Source organism: Triticum dicoccoides, chromosome 1A (assembly GCF_002162155.2).
Source record: "Triticum dicoccoides isolate Atlit2015 ecotype Zavitan chromosome 1A, WEW_v2.0, whole genome shotgun sequence".
Taxonomy (NCBI): Eukaryota; Viridiplantae; Streptophyta; class Magnoliopsida; order Poales; family Poaceae; genus Triticum; species Triticum dicoccoides.
In genome coordinates, this window is record NC_041380.1 from 45132661 (window position 1) to 45145149 (window position 12489).

At 45.3% G+C, this 12489-nt stretch overlaps 1 long non-coding RNA gene and 1 pseudogene across 2 annotated transcripts; both read right to left on the bottom strand.

The window, feature by feature from the left end:
- Positions 1 to 1470: 1470 nt before the first annotated feature.
- LOC119362008 lies at positions 1471 to 4160 on the bottom strand. 2 transcript variants are annotated; one of them, XR_005173070.1, is made up of 3 exons: positions 4082 to 4160; positions 2623 to 2833; positions 1471 to 2154 (listed from the first exon to the last, which is right to left on the bottom strand). It is a non-coding gene; the product is annotated as an uncharacterized LOC119362008 (long non-coding RNA). The 2 variants fall into 2 exon arrangements; XR_005173078.1 differs by having other exon boundaries at positions 2623 to 2839; positions 4082 to 4135.
- A 1888-nt stretch (positions 4161 to 6048) lies between these two features.
- Positions 6049 to 6795, bottom strand: LOC119359358 (annotated as a pseudogene).
- Between the last annotated feature and the right edge of the window lie 5694 nt (positions 6796 to 12489).

A 12489-nucleotide genomic window follows, 5' to 3' on the forward strand; every position in this document is an offset into this window, starting at 1 on the left:
TGGTTAAATCTGGTCAAACTACTTATTCAAAAAGTATTAGTGTTACTAAATAATTATTCAATAATATTAGTGTTACTAAATAATTATTTCAATCTTTTTGAATTTTGGTCAAATCTGGTCAAACTGTGGTCAAATAGGGTCAAACTATGGTCAAACTACTTATTTAAGAATATTAGTGTTACTAAATAATTATTTCAATTTTTTTGAATTTTGGTCAAATCTGGTCAAACTGTGGTCAAACTATGGTCAAACTACTTATTCAAGAAATATTAGTGTTACTAAATAATTATTGTTTTTTAGAATAATAGTTTCAAACTCAAACAGTGAAACATGTGACTTCATGCTCAAGCTAAACTCCTAAGGGTTAATACGATTGACATCTTACTATTGTCAGGAAAACAATAAGTGCAGACTTGGAAACGAGGGGGGATAGAACCCAGAAGTTAAGCATGCTCAGGCTGGAGTAGTGAGAGGATGGATGACCGTCCGAAAAGTTAGATAATTTGGAATGATGAGGGGTGATTAGAGATTAGAGGTTAAATTGAGCAGTGATGAGGGTGATTAGAGATTAGAGGTTAAAATAATTCAGAAATTTGAAAATCGGGAAAAAAATTCAAAAAAAAAATCAATTTTTTTTCGGAAAAATTTAAAACAAAATTCATAAAATTTCCTTTAGTCCCGGTTGGTGTTACCAACCGGGACTAAAGGTGGACCTCCAGACAGGGGCCTCGTGGAGGCCATTTAGTCCCAGTTGGTGTAAGAACCGGAACTAAAGGGGGGAGGCTTTACTAACGACTCTTTAGTCCCGGTTCAGGAACCGGCACTAAAGGCCCTTATGAACCGGGACTAAAGGCCGTTATTCTACTAGTGGTTGCAAAAAAAGAAGAATATAAATAGCATAGTATAATAGAAAGGGTTGAAATTTTTCGCATGAATGGTTACATGTTGAGGTGACATGTTTACATGTTAAGAGATCAACTATTTAGTATACAATCTCTACCCATTATAACATTATTCAAGTAGATATAGATCAAGGATGGGCTTGGTTAATTAGCCACGCTTTTCTTAATTAATTAGCCACACTTAGCCATCTTTGGTTTGATTTAAAAAATGGTTTTAAAGACAATTATTGGATGGGATGATACAATAAAAAATGGTATGGATAAGTTTTGAATAAACCATGGTGAACACTAGGCAATCAGTGGCGGAGCTTCGAAGACAAAACTGGGCAGGCCAGCTCAAAGAAAACACAAAAACTTGGCTCCCTGGCGCAATTTGTAGAATGTAAATAACAGTTGTGTGAAAAAAATATCAAGCAATTGCCTAGGTCACCGGCTGGCCGCTGCTTGCTGCAACGTTGCCCCCTGCGACTGGCTTGGACGCGTTGGATCGATCGAGTAGCGAAATTAGCTTTGCTTAGTTAACTGACCTCCGAAGCATAAGTTTTATTAAAATGACAAAAAACCTCGGCGGGCTATGTCCAAGTTTTGCCCCAACGAAGCTTCGCTCCTGCTAGGCATTGTCCATGCCTTGTCCTAAACTCATCATGATGATTATTACTCCCTCCGTCCGAAAAAAGTTGTCCAGAGCTTAGTTCATTTCAAATTTTACAGAAAACTCCTTCCGGTTTTAAATCTAGTGCTAATCCCCCCTCACCTATGCTTCTTCCTCCTTCGACCAAGCGGCCGTCGTAGCCACCGCCGGCAGCCGCCGTAGAAAGAGCGGGCGACCACCTGCGCCGTCGCCCACCTGCGGTTGCTCCGCCGCTGCGAACGTGGGCCGCCTGCACGGAGGCGAGCTGCCCTGCCGCCCAGCTGAGGCTGCTCCTCGAAGGCGACCACCTCGACGGGCGCCTCCTCCTCGCAGCCCTGCTCGCGTCCCTGGCCCTGCTTGTGCCCTGCTCGCCGGTTCCTCACCCCCCGCGGCAACCCCAGCCGCCGCTGCCAACCCCGGTCGCCGCTCCCCTCTTGTGCCTCTTGAAGAATTCGGCAGGCAGGGCAAGGCGGATCTTCCCCGGCGGCGAGACAACCACGTAGACCTGCTGATGCCACTGCCGCCTGCCCTCGACTGCTGATTGCCTCTGCTGATTGCTTCTGCTGATTGCCTCTGCCCTCGACCACCTCGACTGCTGATTACCTCTGCTGCTGCTGTTGGCTGCAGGTGCAGTGCCAATTGCACTATCAATTCAGTGCCGATTGCAGTATCAATTTCAGTTTGTCAATGAAGTACTCCATCAGTGTCAATTGCAGTGTTAATTGGAGTATTAAAATTGTCAATTGCAGTGCTGATCTACTGCTAATGTTATCTGAAATTTACAGTGTTCTGTGTCTGTCAATCATACTCCATTCAGTGTCCTGTGTCTGAAATTTACAGATTTCAAACAAACAGTATCAAACTTAAAGAAACCTAGACAATACTCATGGCCATAATCATGGAAACCTCTATTCTACTTTGCCAAATCATGGGCAGATTTTACAGGATTTACATGACTCATCAGAAACTAAAATACGAACTGAAGTTGCATGAACAGAAAGAGGGAAGAAACAAAAGAAAGGAGCCAGCTCCAAAAATTCAGAGCCAATCTTGCAATGCAATCAAGAGAGAAAAGGTGAGGTGAAGTACCTGTTGTGGATAGGATCAGGGCCATTGGGCACCCTCCTCTCGCTGTTTGGTGAAGTGAAGGTAAGGTGAAGTAACTGAATTCACTAGCATAATCTGAATCAAACAAAGCATAATTTGAATTCACTAGCATAACCTGTTATAGAAACTAGATTGAACCTTCTTTTTTTCCCCGCCCCCGACCCCGACACGCGACGCCTCTGGTACTTCGCCTCTGTTCCTGCGGAAGCTTGATGACATCACATGCTAATAAACCTTAAGGGGTACAGTACTGTATTCTTTTAATCTGATGCTAATAAACCTTAAGGAGTACAGTACTGTATTTCTACTATGCAGCAAGCTACTCCAACACAATATCAAATTCATCTTTTGTTTAGATTCATCTTCTGTTTAAATTCAGTTTATTTAAAACAATGAAGTTTAAATTCAGTACAATATCCTTGAAGTTTAAAAGACCTTGTGTTTTTAGGAAATGCATGAAGTTGAACAAGGAAATTAAGATCCTCCATAAGTACTGTGAACTTGCACTAACTTTTGACAACAGCAAAAATTCAGTTAACCACGACTGTAACTAACACTGTCTTTAGATTTTGACACCAGCAAAAATTTAGTTAACCACTAGTATAAACTGTCTCTAGATTTTGACAGCAGCAAAATTCAGTATGACAGTCTGAATTGAATAGTGGAAATGACCACTATCTCTAGATTTTTGACCACCTTACAATTTCTTGCCTTGACTCAAGCATCCACTGTCTCTAGATTTTTTCCATCAAATGAAAAGTGGAAATGACCAATACTTCAACATTTGCTTAAGATTATTTCCATCAAATGAATAGTGGAAAAATCTAGAGATCTGTGTTTACAAAAAATTGATTAGTGGGAATGCTTCAGAACAGAGATGTACAAAAAATTGATTCAGAATAGCGGGGAGCGGTGCGGATCTGCATTTCTGATCGACAGGAGGGAGCGGCTGGAACCGGCCATTTTGGGACTAGCCATTGCAATTATGCCTTCAGAGAAATTCAGTTAAAATGACAACAATTTCAGTTTTCAGTTTTGACAACAGTATAACATCTTGTCAGTTTTGACAGTGTGTGTAGTTGTTGTGGAGCAAACTACACGCATTTAAGATTAGGAGATAGCAGAAACAGACGGCCGAGGACCAAACCTTGAACTACAGAATCTTCTAACAGAACTTTAGATGTTCTACAGGTCATGTACGATTCCCAAGTTCTAACAAAAAAAATTCAGACAACTCCCAGGAGTACATGACTTGAATTTAAAGGATCACACTATAGACGTGGCTCAAACTATAGAGAGAAAAGCATTTTCCTGCAACCTTTAGCATGAGTATTTCAGAATTGCTAGTGAAATGTCAAACTAGCATTTGGAGATCAAAATGTCCTAGCTCCAAACATGGAAATGTAGAAACAGCCAAATGTAATGCCCTAATGTTCTGAACCTCATTGTTGAATGTCTTGTCAGGCAGCATCGGTGCATTTTCCTGAAGTTTCTTCACCGCAATCACTCTGCCATCATCTGTCACAACACCCTATATTATTAATCCCATAGATACAAAGGTATGAGTACTCCAAATGGACATTGGTGGAAAGGATAGAAGATGTTAAAGGAAAATAACCAAACCTGATAAACGTTTCCGAATGGGCCTCCACCAATCTTCCGCTCCGCGAAGAAATCATTTGTAATTTTCTGGTCTGCTGCTTGCCCCTGATGTGCCAGTCAGCAATGCAGCATTGAGCCTTCACTTCAGTACATGAAAATTTACTGTCAATTTTCAGCAATGCAGCATAAAAGATAAAAAATCGGACTTTCCAGTAGTAAAAGATCAAAATTACTGAATTTTGACTTCCGTAATTACTGGTTTCTCATTGACATTGACCAAGATTACTGAATTTGTTTTCGGTTTTCACAGTTTTGACATTGACCAAGATTACTAAAGAAAAAATCAGTCCAAATCTGTCTATTGTCTTCAACATTGACCAAGATTACACAAAAGCTCAGGCAGTAGCTAAATTTTCCCCACTCTGGTGCACCATAATTTTCCATATCCATTGAGCAAAATTCAGTCCAAATCTGTCTACTGTCTTCAACATTTGCTAATTGTCTACTGTCTTCAACATCTATCAGTACAAATGAACTTCAGCTCAGAACTATAGCATCAACTTGAGCTTACTCTGGATCTGAAGCTCCGGTGAGCTCTGAACTTGAGCACGTGGAGGTGTTGTGGACGCCTTGAGCGCGTAGTGCTCCGGCGAGCTCGACGGTGAGCTCCTTCACCTTGACCACCCGTGCTTCCCAGTGCTTGGGTCGATGACGTCCATGGAGGGGGCGGGCTTCATGGTTGACAGCGAGCAGGTGGTCGGACGAGGGGGCCAGTAGGGGTCGCCGGGTAGTTGGCAGGTGCCGACGGGGAGGGAGGAGCGGAGATTGGAAGGCGGGAGGGGGGAGCGCCATGGCAGGAGAAGAGGCCGGGTTGACGAGGCGGCAGACGGAGAGGGGGGCACTCGAGGAGGAGGCTGACGGAGGAGGTAGACATGGACGGCGGCCGCCATGGCCAGTGGTCCTCGGGGTTGGACGCCTCGCTAGGCCGCCGCGCAAAAATCCAACCTTCGGGCAAAATTCGAAGCTTCAAACGAGGCATGGGGGAAGAAGGTGGCACCGGCGTGGGCGGAGGTGGGGAGGGAGGGGCAAGGCGACGTGGGGCGTGGGGAGGGAGGAAGGGATCGAGGCGACGCGGCGTCACGGCGTCGCCGGCGAGCAAGCAACGAAAGAATGGGGTAGCGAGGGGAAGAATGGGCGGCGTGGAGTGCGGGTTGTGTCGGGAGAAGCTGGGGGTGTTTTCTGCAAAATGTACACGGTGACAACTTTTTCCGGATGGAGGGAGTAGTTGGTTAGATAAAATGTTTGATCATATACTGAACCCACAATCATTTCTCTTTTAAATTTACAAAGTGACTAGAGGAAACATGCAACTATAATGAAACTTGGAGGATTGCAATGGGGTCAACTAATAACCATGTAATATAGTTCACCTTTGCTACCCGAGACGACAAAGAAAATAATAATTGAAACAACTGAGAACATGATTGTTTTTCTTCCATAAATGCCGAATTAGCATAGCCATATAATGGTATTACATTGTAAAGAAACATGTATTACAATCAATGAAAAAAAATAGCACGCTACAGCAAAATAGCGCCGACCTCAAAATATGCTATTAGCGTGCTATATCACGCTATAGCGTGCTATTAGCGAGACATTGTACACCGATATATTTAACGAGGCAATTCTCAATACGCTATAACGTGCTATTAGCGACGCTATAGCGCGCTATTTTTTTCAGTGATTACAATCTTCAATCAAATAAAAAAATTAATGAATCAAATAAACAAATCATGTGGCGTATTCCTAGAACTGAGCTTGAATATGGTCTACCATCTTCTTGTCCACCTGGAAGGCTTTGGCAAGTATATCACCTGAGATGGATGGATTCGATCCAAACACTGTATTGGCTATGGTGATCACTCCAGGATTTTTGCTGCTCAGCGCTGCAATGGCTATCGCCTTGTTGGTTCAGTAGTTGAACTGAAAGTGAATCATCCCTTGTGGAAACACAAACACATCCCCTTTGTTAAGAACTTTTGAGAACAACTTGTTTTCAAGGTTCGAGGTGATGAAACCAACGTAGAGCGAGCCTTCCAGCACGGTCAGGATCTCGGTTGCACGGGGGTGGATATGCGGTGGGTTTTGACCGTAGGGTGCATAATCGACACGAGCCAGGGAGATGCCCAAAGTGTTCAGCCCAGCAATTTGCGCCACATTAACTGCGGTAACTGCGGAACCTTGCTTGTTGCTCGTGTTCCCGGCCATCTGAAGGCCAGAGAAAAAGAAATCTTCTGCCAAGGCAGTCTTTGGGTCTTTGCATGCAAATCCATTGACAAAAACTGCACATACATATCAAGATTTTGAACAGTTAACAACTACATATTGGCAGGCACAAATAAGTAGCGCGAACGTTCCAGCACAGGAATGCATATATGTACCTTGGGATGTCCTGTCAGCGACGCAGAAATCCTGGAGCTGGCCTGGGTCGGAGGCAAGAGCACTAGAAGCTGACAAAGCCAAAAGGGCAAGGAGGATGAACCCTGAGGCCATTTGGATGCGAACGGTTAATTCTCACCAGATCAAGTGCCTTGTGTCGATTAGACAAAAGAGCTGCGGACTAGTTCTTGTGAGTTGTGAACTTGTGATGCTTTGAAGGGTTGAAGGAGACCAGTATATATATGGAAAGGGAACTTGGAAGAGCATTTGTGTCTGTTATGTTGGGGCGCATGTGGATATCAAGGAAATGGTCTTCACCAATTCCCACCTGAGTAACGAGGAAACTGTGTTCCTGGTAGTGGCAGGCCTGCAACGGCCAACTAATCATAGTTGTATATTCATGGTTTGAACAAGTCATGTTCATACTTGTACTAGCTCTCTTGTCTCACCAGATGGAGCTAGCGATGATGCCATCAAACATATTGTCATGGGGAGTACTCCCATGCATACAGCCCCCCTGAAAAACCTGCACACCTAGGCCTACAGTCCATATTTTAAATGCTTCGGCTCGATCTCTCTATGCTACGATTCCTTCTGATTCTCTTGCTGCAAGAGCCACGACAGCCGCCGGCCTGCCACACGGCCGGCGCCCAGTGGACATGCTCACTAAATTTGTTCAAGCTCTTGTATTTGTTTAGATTCCCATGTCCCTAAGTTTTTTTTAACGAACTCATGTTTCACAAGAAAAATTGTCACTAGGGTAGGTGCTCTGAGATTTTATATAAAGATATATAGACTTGGCCCGGTTCATATGGTAAACTAGACCAAAAATCACACGAAGGCTTAATTGATTACTAAGGAACAATCAAGCTAAAACCCTAGCTGTGAGCACACAAAAGGACATAGCAACCTGATATATCTTGACCTCCACCACCTACATGCCCTCTACATGGAGATAAGTGAGCGGGATCTTCGAAGACGCTTCCAAGAAGGAAAAGTGATGCATGTGGGTGTCATCGCCGCCGGTATCGACCCCATGTCTATCACTAAGACTGTCGGCTAAAACCGTCCACGACCCCGCTCCTCCTTCCATCAAAATAGGGGTATGGTCTGGCCACACCAATAGCCACGACGAAAACTTAAGAAACGACCAACCATGGTCTAGTGGAAAGGACGAACCATTGACGACTATTCCAAAGGGAGATGGTGTCACTGCAACATCGTCATGGTGTGCCCATTCGTCCTCATCGAAAACAAGGCTTTCACCCATATGCATGTGACCATCCACCTAACTTAACACTTGGGTAGGGGCCCTATCATTGCCAACTGAGAGCAAGTTGCAGCCCGCATCACACCGACAACAACAAACCATGGTCGTCGAATCTGAGAGCATGCTGATTAAGACAGAACATCACCTTGGACACAAGACCTCACTGACGCAAAAAACCACCACCACACGGGGCCGAACCTCGGCAACAACAAACCAACAAGATCCCAACCGCGACCAACCACAATACCAATGTTCACTACCCTACCGCGATATGAGGAACATTAGTAGGAGGGAGGGTCAACCGACAGCTGTCACCACAATCACTACAACACCACCACCAGTGCTGGACTGGCTCCGACCGTGCCACCACCATATGTGCTAGCAACAAACCCGAACGACCTGCCAGAGCCAGTTAGCACCGCAGCGGCAAGAGCCGCATGTGACCAAATCAAGTGGAGAAGCGATGCACAACTGCATCAAGGTGCTAGAACGGACCGATGCGGCACCACCCACATGCGCCGGCACCAAACTCGCACCAGCTCAGATCATATCTGCATTGGCTCATATCAGACCCGCACCAGCGTAGATCAATGTAAACTTGCTAAAATCATCCATACAGCTGACATAATATGCATGCCTGCCAAGAGAGATACAAGCCTCCCCCCACACACCGGAGAACACAAGCTCAAGAGGGGTCGGTACTAGACATCGGGTAAGGTAATTGGTGACTCTTTGTCTTTTTTGTAGAATCGTGCACTCGGTCGATGTCTAGCTCTCCATGAAAGGGTAGCTTATTATTCCTCACTTGTTGACCAATAGAAAAGGATGGATGACCATTACGTTTGTGCTACCGTTTTGAAGTTAGTTTGGTTACTGAAAGCCCACTTATTGGACGCCCTATATGGAATCAAGGGGTAGTGAGCTCCTTCACATCTGCCTTGATGTCTTATTCTCCTTGTTGCCTGACCCTTGATCAAAAAGTATTTGAGGCAAAATTCAAGATAAGCCTTCTTATCACTGGGGAGGCGTTTAATGGAAGAAGTACTAGGAACATGTAATGTGTTTTGTAGATGAAGTTTTCAGTGAGGGATTTTATAACCGGAATGACCAATGTAATAAATGTTCATACCTAATCCACTCGTGGTGTGCACATGATCTGTCCGCGATACCGGTTGGTATGGAAGAACTGCTGCGCCGCGGGAAATCCTTCTCTATACAAGTTCTCGTACGAGGTTTTTGAACAGAACTTCGATAGGCGAGAGGTGTAAGCACCGCGAGGTGTGAAGCGATCTCGTACTAAACAAATGGAAATTTACTTTTGTTTTGTATCTCTGAAATAGGAGTGAAAAGAAATCAGCTCATCCACCGCTAACTAAACAGGGCGAAACTAGCTTTTCTTTGGTTTCCCTGGGTCCATGTTGGGAAAAAACCTGCTCTTTTCCCGCAAAAAGTCTATCATACTACGTGGCGCAACACGCGACATAGGTAGTAAAGTAGTGATTTTGGGCCCAATTCATACTTCTTTTTTGATTGGAATTCTTATCCTAGTTCGGCCTACTCCCGAGATGTTAGCCTTCAGCCTGATTACATAAAGCATAGCACTTCTGATCGATTTTTGAATCCACGCACCGCCACTATAGGTGGGCGTTTGGCATAAACCAAAATTTTGGTTTCTACCATTCAGTTTTTTCTTAAATTCGGCTAGTGAATCTAAAAACTGAAAATGGCAACTCGATGTAGCTAACCGAAATTTCAGTTAACCGATTAAATCGGCGGCGGTTTTTGGTTTATACCGATTGGACCTGGCTTAACTAACCTGTTGCGCTGGGAAGGCGACAGTGGCATCCTCTTATGTAGCAAAAATTATGTGCCTAACTTCCTCAGCCAGGCGAGGTGGGACTAATATCCATGGGACTTCGCACACTCGCTCGCCGGCTAGCTTCGATGCGTTGGTTGGCCCACGGTCCACACATATATATGAGACGTCGCCGCGCATGGGCTCGTGGGCTATCAAGCTTTGTGGACTTTAGAGCGAAGTCTGGTTGGGGTACGAGAAAATTGGAGGAGAGCATCGTTCGTGATGTTCGAGGTCAGTCTGCGTACTGTCGACGGCAAGTTCGTTTTTTTTCGGCTAACCGGAATAAAAACTGAACAAACCGAACCTAATTCGGTTATTAGAAGTAAAAACCAAATTTATTTGTACCAATGACAAAAACCAAAAATTTGGTTTTTCCGGTTTCGATTTCGGTCCAGTGTTCAGTTCATCGGTTTTTATGCCCACTACAAGTTGCCACATCCTCCACCTCGTTCGTGTGGTGTGCCACAGCCGCCTCCGCTTGCACCTGTGTTGACAGAGGTTTTGGAGCTGCCCCACATACTCATTTTTATGCGGCAGACAAGACAACAAGATGCAAGAGTGCCACTAAGTTGGCCTTGTACGAGTAAAAATCGTCAATAGGAACGACGTCAATGTGAGCATCTAGAGTAGATACAAATGGGTAGTGCTCCATTCAACACCCTACTACATCTCCCTCCAACCTATGTTCCCTCTTTCTTCTACAAGTGGTTAACGATATAGTAGTATAAAGATACATGTTCAAGTTGGTGGATTTTCTCAAAAAGAAAAACTTACTGAAATTTCAAGGAAGGAGGATCACAAAGGAACAAGGATACTGAAGAACACTATTTGTTTCGAGAAATAACTAAGGTCCAACTGTATATATTACTCAAAGGCTAACCAATTTCTAAAAACAAGCAACTCACCAAAGATTACATGGGCATGTTTGCACATGAGGTCGGAATAAGTATTGTTGCCATGAGGAGACGAAAACCTTGTCAACCGATTCTTGAAACCACGAGCCCATAAGGGGAACTCTGGGATAATTTTCTTCACCACAAAAGAGTTTCTTTTTCTTTCGAAAAGGGGGTTAAACCCCTGGACTATGCATCATATGATACCCACATCCATCTTTGATAAAAAAGTGTTATCAAAATATCAGAATTAGTAAAATAAAGGCTCAACACAACTGGGTGATGACAAGATTACATGGCTCATACATATGGTCTATTACTAGATCACTTTTCAAACCAGTTGAGTGTATCTCGTGCTACCGTCTTCCAACGGCTGCACCCAAAGGCCATAGCGTGTGATCCTCTACACACTGCAACAGTGCAACACGACATACGGATTATTATGTAGCACGAAAGATAGCCTACAATTTTTTGAAAGTTACGTTATGTTAAACACACAATCATTATGGCAATTTCAAATTCCCCAAAGTAAGGCACACACTCCCATGCAGATATGTGCCTTAATTGTAGGATGAACCAAGCCGGGAGAATTCCCAACATATTGGTTATGCTAGATGGTGGAGGTAGGTTAAAAACTATGTGGATCATATGCCAGGTAAGAGCTACAAAATGGCCATGAGATATAAAGATGAGGAATCGATTCCTCCTTGTCGCAAAAACAATACTCTTGAAGCCCTGACATCTGCGCTTAACCATATTATCCTTCATTTGCATCACACCACGGTAAGATATACTACCAGAAAAACTTGTTTTGCCGACGGCCGTATCTATGCCGATGGCCCCCGTCGGCATATATGGGCATACCCCGACGGCCCAACTAAAGCCGTCGGCGTAGAAAGGCCGTCAGCGTATAGCCATCTATGCCGACGGGGCCGTCGGCATAGATAAGCCGTCAGTGTTTCTCCGAATATACCGACGGGGGCCGTCGGCATAGAGCAGGCCGTGGGCATATCGCGTGGGCCTGTCTACCCGGGCGGCGACGGCAGTTTGACGACGTCAGGCTACGCCGACGGGCTAATGGTGGTCGTCGGCATAGCTACGCCGACGGCCTGGCCGTCGGCATAGCTATGCCGACGTCATCGATCTGCCGCGTCGCCACGTCATCGATCCGCGTCGTTCGCCGGTCCCGTGGGGTGGCATTTCTATGCCGACGGCTAGGCCGTCGGCATAGGCCTGGCCCATGGTTTTTGCCACGTCATTGATCCCCGCCCTACCCCACGTCATCGATCCAGGGCTCTACCGTTCCGTGGCCGTAGCTATGCCGACGGCTTTGCCGTAGGCATAGATTTCTAATAATATTTTTATATTTTTTGTATTTTCTCTTATTATTTTTTATTTTTTGTGAGAACCAATAAACATGTTTAATATTTATGTGTCTGGAAAAATGCACCTTAAAATAATGAAAAATATATATACCTATGCCGACGGCTTGGCCGTCGGCATAGGCGTACACGTGGCACACAGATATATGCCGACGGCTAAGCCGTCGGCATATACTCACCTTATCCATCCCCTGGGGCGCCCCGTCCACTCGTTCTCCTCCTCTCTCCCCGACCCCCCGCGCCTCCCAACCGCATCGCCGCCGCCGCGCGCCTAGGCCTCCACCCGCCCACGCCACCGCCTCCTCACAACCCGCGCCACCGCCGCCGCCGAACCCCGCGCCGCCTCGCCTCCACCCGGTCCAGCCCCGCCCCGTGCCGCGCCGCCGAACCCCGCGCCTCCTCACA